Here is a 9,861-nt window from a genome sequence, read left to right on the forward strand (position 1 = left end):
TTTAAAATCTCTCTTTTTTTATTAAAAAAAAAAAAAGGTGGTTGAGTTATTGATTTAAAGAGATCTTTTTCCTAAACTTTTTAATATTACACCTTTAAAAGATTATGTTTACATACTAATGTGTAAGAAAATATTTATATACGATAAAATATTAGATAAAAATCTTGTTTAGAATTAAGATGTTAACTATTGTGTAAAAAAACTATAAGCACAAAATAAAAATTAATAATACGTAGTAAATATAAATTTTAAATAATAATATTGACAAAATTATTAAAAATATAATAAATTTTTTATTATACAAGTGAAAAATCATATCAACATATCTTTTAAGGTACAACAATTAGTGTTTATCAAATACTTTAGTACTGTATTTTTTAAGTTATAACTGTTCAACTTCAATTTCAAACGCACTCAAAAGATTACACACATTAAAATATGATAAAAATAAGATGAAGATTTGTATGCATAATAAAATATAAGTACATTTTTTTATTAGATAAATAAAAAATGATATCTTATTCTTTTATACAAGTAAGAATCTAAAAAATTATAATTTTAGTTGAAGGGTCAAGATTCAACAAGCATTAAACAGAGTTCTTCTTACCCAAATTTGTCCATCTCTTTTTTTTCCTTATTGTCTGGCTTCTTCTTTTTTTTAAAAAAATTCTTTTAACCTTATTAACATTTATTGTCAAACAAAAGCAACAGTGAGCTTTCATTATTCAACTTTTTAGTCCATAGATTGATAGACAGCTCTGGTGGTTACGTTCATTAGTGCTGGTGGAATATCAAGATCAACATTGTCTGCAAAATTGACTCTTTGCTTGCTCGTGAGCGTGCATTCAACAGCCAGCCACACGCAATGGTCCTCTCAAATAGGATAAGGAAGGGTTGAAACATAGCCACGTCAACTCAAAATGAGAATCTCGGCCGTCTTTCCAGCAATGGACTGGTAAACAGTAACTTTACTGAGCCTGGGTGGTCCATCGCGTTCATTATGCTTCTTTTGGTTAATCTTTGATTTATCTCTCTTGTGCCAATATGACCAAATCTCTTTTAAGTGGAAAGACGGTCGGTAGTTTTAGATTTTTTAGCGAAATTTTCATCCTCAAGCCCGTACAATTATATAAATATCACCATCATGAACCTCCGCTGATTGAACATTCCAGACTAATTATTTGTGGATGTTTAATGGTGATGCATTGACCGATACCTCCGCCACCACTCCGCAGAAGATCGATCACCGCTGAAGTAATTAGTGGCGGCGGTGTTGGTCACTTCTGCCATTAATTTAACGATGACATTATAAATATCACCATCATAACAATCATATTTGTATGGTTGCTAATATATGGTAAACGAAAATTCCGAAAGGGCTAAATTTAGACAACGATAAATGACAATACCGAGTGGAGGATGGTGGGAGATGATTGGTGATGATAAGGTAGAATATTGTTGATTTGTCAGCAAGTAACTATTTTTCCGTAATTAATGATAAATATAGAGAAAATTAACATTAAAAAGAATATTAATTAAGCAAACATTAAATATACCTATCTAAACCGAAGGGAAAGTTGTGTTTATTTGATAGATTATGATTCTCTTCTAATATGAGTTCTCGTGACCACCTGTATTTTATTATTAGTGTATGACTATAAGATTTAACTACCTTTACTTTTTAATTCATTAATCACTGATCATATTAATACAATTTGCTTAAAAAATATCAAATAATAAGAGGATCATAATCCTTATTCATAAATTTTAACAAACCAAGTATTTTATAGAAATACCACCTATATGAATAAATTGAGTTATCATCGTATTTATGAATAAATTGAATTGTCATCAGATTTATAAAGAAGACAACTTAATTATAGATGGTCTAACTAATTTGGATTTAACGTATGGAGAATACACAATTGGTAGAATTCATCTCCTCAATGAATTCATAAAGGCTTAATTACATGAAGATGCTTGAGGAACTTCCAAATATATATATATATATTTTTCAACTTGGAAGTTTTTCCTAACTCTAATCCTTATTTAGTTAACTTAATTGCAACACCATCCACTATTCCCTCTCTCGAATTAAACATATCCCATTAAAATTGAACTCTATTCTTCCTTTTACGATAAAAGACCATCATCAACTGAGTGTTATATATATATATATATATATATATATATAGACTAAGTGATGAATTCAAAACCTGGGCACCTAAAACGGCATAGTTTTAAGCTATTAAATGTTTTAAAGTGTCACGAGTTGGGCATGTTTCTCAATTAAGATTCCAAAGTATGAGATGAAGACGTTTTGAGCTGAGGTTAAGTGATGCAATGTGATGAGGCGCGCGAGGGAAGAATCAAGTTAGTTAACAAGTTGTTATCCACATGGCTGAATCTGGTGCAATCTGGGTTTGTTCTCATTTGTTATATAAGCTGATCATCGAAGCGGTTTCATAACCAATCTGAGAGCATTCTAGAGAGAGAAAGTTTCATCTTATTCCTTGTAATCTTCCTTATAATTGCTCTGTAATATCTTCCTGAATCATCAATAAATCTCATTCTTGTGACTTTTCCTGTGGATGTAGATTGTGCATTCTTGCACAATTGAACCACGTAAATCTGTCTTCTTTGATTGTTTGTTTGATTCTTAAATCAGTTCATTTCTTAAAAGTGTTGATTAATCATAGAATCATCTAAGCTGATCTATTGGTACATAAGCATCTTCTATTGATGTTGTTTGTAATATTGGGCAGGTGATTGAATTGCTTGGAGTTTTTTGAAAGCATTCATTCAACACCAACCAAGATCAATGGACCAAATTAAATGTTGATTTTATGTTTGTAATAATAAAATTAAAAATTAATGGACCCCACAACATATTATTAATTACATTTTATTCTATTTTTCTCCATAATTAATATAATTTAATTCTCTCTATCTTTATCTTGCATTAATACAAGCACAAATAACAGATATAAAATCGGCACCATTCATTGACAAAAAATAGTGATCAACATGAAAGAAGAAACCAAAATTTTGAGCATGCCATGGCGTTTGTTTTGGATTATTAAATGAAATGAATGTCAAAGATTACTATATATATATATATTGCTTAATAAAGTTAGAATATTTAAAAGAACTATCAACTAGAGATGGCCAACGGGCCGTGCCATGCTGGCTCAGGCCCATCAAAGGAAGTCCACACGTGCTCGTGCTCATGCCATGCCGTGCCCACTATTCATTTCGTGCCATGCTAGTTCAGCACACGTGCTCGTGCTCGTGCTGTGCCCACACGTGACGTGCCTAGGAAAAATAGTCCACTAAGCTTTTTTTCCTTTTTTATTTTTTTAAGAGCACATGCCAGTTGCTATCTTATTTTTTTAAGCATATGTACCTTTTTTGGATCCATGTGCCTTTATTTAAATTTAATAGAATAAAAAATTCAAAACTCAAGTTCATATTCAATAATAATAATAATAATAATAGAAGAATGTAATATTAGTTGCTAAGTTTGACTCTATGGTATTAGAATTCTTTTTTAGTACTTAACAATAACAATAATAATATTTTTTTTTAAGAGTTAACTTAATTGTTAACTTGAAATTACGTAGAGTCATATATCATAGTTTATAATAATATTAATATATATTTATAAAATCATGATATTTATAATTTTATTTATTAAAATCATGATATCAATTATTTATTTAATAAATTATAAACATAAGTCAATTATAATTTTTTTGAAAATAAGAGTTAAATAAATTTAAAAAACTTGAGCCAATAAAATATATTAAAAGATTCAATTTCAAGTTATTTATAAAATCATAAAATTTTAAGTTTACTTTCATTAAAAAATGAAACATGCTTATTGCGTGCTTTTTCGCGTGTCGTGCTTTGGCCCATCTCTAATCATGCCGTGCTTTGAAGGCTCGCGTGCCTAAAATCTAAGCCCGGCACGACCCACGTGCGTGCCGTGCCGCGTGCTCTGCTGAGACGTACTCGTGCCGTGCCGTGCCTTGTGCCGTCCGGCCCATTGGCCACCTCTACTATCAACCAAGCCTTCTACGGAATCTCCATCGATGAGTGATCCTAACACTCCGTACCTTCTTTTTCCAATCGTCTTTTCGCTACTTTATCTTGTTTTGACATTAACAATTGACAGTACAAATAGCAAAATTCTGACTTTTTACTATATGATTTGTTGGGTTATTGATAATTAAAAGATTAAACCAATTAATTATTTGTCATTCTTTTTCAACATGAAACTCTATTTGATTCAATCACTGGCTTTTACAATATTATGGTCATGCGTCCTCCATATAACATGTAACTCAATTTGGAGCTTTCAAATTTTGTAGCTATCAAGCTTTCACTAGTTTTCTTTGATTTAAAGAATAAAAATTAACAGAAGATATTTAATTAAAGATATTTCATAACTTCCATGGGCATGTTTAACAAGACAAAAAAGTCGATTTTGTATTTAACCTTTTCATTTTCATTTTCTATTTAGTTCCTTAATAAATTTCCTTTTAAGAACAAATTCAGTTCCGGAGGTGTTTATAATATTGGTTCCTTTTAAATGTTTTTGCGTGCTCATTTGTATTCACGACAAGCCAATAAATTGTAAGAATAGTTACTTTAATTATAGAAAGAATCAAAATCATATTAATTATAGAGAGTAAATAGGGAAAGAGAAGAAAAACAATTAAAAATATGTTAAGGGGCCCCTTAATTTTTAATTTTTTATTAATGAAAATAAAAATAAGGATTCAATTTGATCCATTGATTCACTTGGTATTGCAAGGCTAAGATTTTACATTTATCTTGATCCACTCCAAGATCTTAGATGTTGTTAAAGTGTAGGAAAGATATAATATTATACAATGTAATATGGTGTAATAATTTTTTTAGACTTTAACAAAGTCAGGATCTTACACCAAATTAGTACTATAATAATAATAACAACAACAACAACAACAACAACAACAATGAGGGAATCATATACTTTATTAAAGTATGGAATCCTCTAAAGAACAATAAAAACATATACTCCAATACATTGCATTAGAATTTATGCTTTTTTAATCTTACAATTTATCGATTAAAGTAAGGAATTTCTTATTATTTATAAAAAAATATTTTATTTTAAAGGATTAAAATGTACATTAAAAAAAACTACATTTATACTTATATTTACAATTTTAAGTCAACCTGGCCTTCTAATATAATTATATGATAAGACATGTAGTCTAGGTATCGAGGTAAAAAATAGAGCAAATATACTTTCAAATATTTAAAAGAAATTCAATCTCCAAAAAGTACAAGCATTGATTCCACCACTACCCTCGTAAGGATAAAGAAGGTAATTACTAATTAAATGTCAAACAATAATAATTTTCTTAAAATAGAACAAGAGAAGTTGATATGCCAAAACTTTTACGTACATATTTTTGTTTAGGGAATATTATTAAATACCCACCAAAAGTTTCTTGACATATCAATTCACCACCAAAATTTTCTGACAACTACATTTTACCACATAATGTTTCTATTGACATTATTTTACCATTAAAACCTTAACCTTATAAAAAAGTTCCTAAGGTCACAGGGATATTTAAGGAATTTGAAGCTAAAGTTATTTTTTAGATTTTTATTTTTTTCTCTCGACATCTGATTTACGAACCTTTTATTTCTTTTTTAAAGTTATTCGAGTTTTATTATATTAAGATATTTCCATAATAAAATTTTAGGTTTTTTGACAGAATGACAGTAATCGAAAATTCTTATGTATCTATAAACAAACTAATTCATATATTATTTTCACTCGTACAAACAAACTTCACCATATTAAGCTCAATTATAATGAAATTTCCAAAATAATTCACATAATTTCATCGGTTTAATTATAATTGTAATTAATATGGTGAAATTTGTTTGTACAAGTGAAAAATAATATCATGAATTAGTTTGTTTATAGATGTATGAAAAATTTTCAATTAATATCACTCTGTTAGAAAACGTAGAATTCTATTTTGGGATATTTTAATATAATAAAATTATAATAATTAAAATAAAGAATGGCTCGTAAATTGGATGTCTAGAATAAAATATACAAATCTGTAAAAGCTCTAGAAAAATAGAAAAATAATTTCAGCTTGAAATTTCTCAAATACCCTTAGTAATATTATAACAATATTTAAGTTCCAATGATAAAATGATAATGGCCAAAACAGTAGGTTGCAAAATATAGTTATAAAAAAAAGTTTTAGAGGCCGTTTGTTTTTTTAATTTAATGACTTAATTGACTTAATTTTAGTCAGCTTAATGAAAATTTTATTTTTTCAACTTAATGAAAATTTTCAGCCATTAAGTCATTAAGTTATTAAACTAATTTTTTTAACTTTTTGCTTAATCTAAAAAGTTTTAATGATATCATTAAAATATATTCTCCAAAATATCCCTATCTAATTAATTAATTTTTCATATTTACCTAAATAGAATTTAATAATTAGCATTATTACCCATCTCTATATAAGTTGTGATAATATATAGTGGTAGACTATTATTATTTTTATCTTTTTATTTCTTTAAATTAGCACTATTTATCTACATAATTTTTTATGAATATTTTTTATATAAAAATATCATAAACTATAATAAAATTGGTTAACATATATAATGTAGAATATTAAAGAGTTGTATTCAATTGAATATGATTTATGTTATGATAATATATTATCTTATTTATATTCTTTGAAATGTTTATTATTTTTTTATCATTTATAATTTGTAAGGGTATAAATGTAAAAATATTAGTTTTCAAATTTTTTAAGTTAAAAAAACAATTTAATAGTTATTTTTAGTGATTTAGACAAAAAAACAAAAGAGTCGGACTATTAGTACCCCTCTCAAATTCTTTTAAAACCCATTTTTCAATTATATTTCATTTAATGCCAAAAGTACCCTTTTTCTAAATAAACACTATTTTCATTTATAAATCCTGTAATTTCTAATCATTTTCTCACTCATTCAGTCTTAATAATTGCATTCATCTCTTCAAACTTTCTTTATTATTTAATTTCTAAAAAAATAACTAAAAGAAAAAGTAAGAAAAACCTTATAAAATATTAAATATTTTATGGGTTCAATACAATTTTATTGTACATATAAATTTTGGGTGCAACAATTAGTTTGAGAATCCTTAAAAAAATATTTTTAGTGAGATAAAATTTTATTTAATTTATTTTATCACAATGTTGTATCCTAATTTTGTTGCTATATATATTACAAGAGTATTATTTTGGCTTTAAAAAGTGCTTCTTAAATTTAGATTATTTTAATGATAAAAAAATTTATAGATTACTTCTTAAATTCAGATAATTTTAATGATTACAAAAATATATATTGTGCAAGTAAAATGAAATTGAAGAGAGAAAGAAAATATAAATGAGATTAATTTTATTTATATTTGTCCTTAAATGTAATTATAATATCAAATGAGTTTTATAAAATCAATGAAGGGGTGCTAATAGTCCAACTCAAAACAAAAATATCATTCAGATTCAGACATTCAGTTCTATTCAGAATTTAAACTAATTTAAGTTTATTCAAATTTCAGAAAAAAAAAAAACACCATCTTAGTTGTGAATTGACATGTCAATAAATTTGTGTATGGGTTTTTGATAATATTCCTTTTATTTATTTCTTTATTTTGGCTACTCTTGGCATCAAATGCTCAAATAACGCTTCTCACGTTTAAAACATTAACATTATCCGTTAGAACTTTAGTCAATTCATTAATTGTTGCTTCATCACCATACTTGAGATCATCAATGATGATTGTCCACTGCACGCAGCAATTGCAATTTAGAATGCAGAATGGCTAAATCCTAGAATTTAGATAAATAAAATCCCCGCATAGTCTCCTTCGCATAAATTTTCGGTCCTACGGATTTATTTTAGGAGGAAAAAAGATTGCCAATCCAATTGAAATGAATTGAATGATGGTGCACTATATTCTTTCAGTAGTATCTGACATTTTCATCTCAAGAATTGAGGTTACTTTATTTAGTAAACGATCGATTCATAATTTCTAAAATTATTAAGGTCCTAATCACCTCACAATTTATACTTGATAATCAATTATTTGATGATTGTTAGAGTAATAGGTCCAAAAGAAAAATACAAATCAATAGTGATCAATAGTGCTTGATAAAATTAATTGATAAATCAAACATAATTGAGAGATAAATTCTCAAATAAATGTGAAAATCAACCATAACCCTAAATATATTTTCATTCTACCATCCAAATAATGAATATGAAAAAAATCATCTCATTTCAAATGAATAATATTAAAATATCATGAATATGAAAAATATCATCTCATTTCAAATGAATAATATTAAAATATCATGAATATGAAAAATACCATCTCATTTCAAATGAATAATATTAAAATATCATGAATATGAAAAATACCATCTCATTTCAAATGAATAATATTAAAATATCATTTAAGTGTAGTATTATTCTAATTAACATATAAAGTTAAATAACAGGATTTATATCTTCATTGAGTGGCATCTAGTCTGGCACATGTACAAAATCGCTGTCTTGATGGGAGATGATATATTAGATAACTGCTTAATACAAAACAATTAAGTATGGAGCATATTCATCACATTAACTTTAAGGGCAAATGCCCATTATAATTCTCAAAGCACTTCTATTACTAAATATGTTATAATTCTTTCCTCACTTTTTTTACAATAATACCCTTCCAATAATATTTTTAATATTAACTAATTTATCTATAAAAATATTAATTAACAAATTAACCAATGATTAAATATTAGCAATTAACCAATAAATGTCAATGTGAAATGAATTAGTATCTTTTTATACTTGTGCAACAATCTTACTAATACTTATTTATAAATAAATTAATATCAGCTAACTTAAATTAATATTTAATATTCTTACGACAATCTTACTATTAGTTATTTTATAAAAAAAAAGTCATTCTATAATGCCGTAATTAAAATCACGGCATCAATACTGTAATTTAATATAAATTATGTAAATGAAATATAAGAAATGTAAATTTAACATAAAACTTGTAAATCAACATTAAGTGTAAAACAAAACATAAATTATGTAAATAAAACATAAGACTTGTAAATGGAAGGTAAAACAATTATCAACATAAGAGTGGTAAATTGATACATATTAGTAAATAAAGCAAAAACTTATAAATATAACATAAAACTTGTAAATCAACATTAAGTATAAAATAAAACATAAATGATGCAAATGGAACATAAGACTTGTAAATGAAAGGTAAAATAAGTAAATTAACCTAAGAGTCATAAATTGATAAATCATTGGTAAATAAAACAAAACTTATTAATATAACATAAAATTTGTAAATCAACATTAAGTTTAAAATAAAACATAAATTAAGTAAATAAAACATAACACCTATAAATAGAATGTAAAATAAGTTAATTAACATAGAAATAGTAAAATGATGTATTATTAGTAAACAAAACATAAATTTACAGATATAACATAAAACTTGTAAATCAACATTATGTGTATAATAAAATATAAATCAAGTAAATAAAACATAAGACTTGTAAATAGAAGTTAAAACAAGTCAATTAACATAGAGGAGTGGTAAAATGATGTATTATTAGTAAACATAATATAATTTTATAGAAATAACATAAAACTTGTAAAATAACATTAAGTGTAAAATACCATACAAATTATATAAATGAAATAGAAGACTTGTAAATGAAATGTAAAAGAAGTAAATATTTATAGGACTAATAAAAAAAA

Source organism: Citrus clementina, unplaced genomic scaffold (assembly GCF_000493195.1).
Source record: "Citrus clementina cultivar Clemenules unplaced genomic scaffold, Citrus_clementina_v1.0 scaffold_4, whole genome shotgun sequence".
Lineage (NCBI taxonomy): Eukaryota > Viridiplantae > Streptophyta > Magnoliopsida > Sapindales > Rutaceae > Citrus > Citrus x clementina.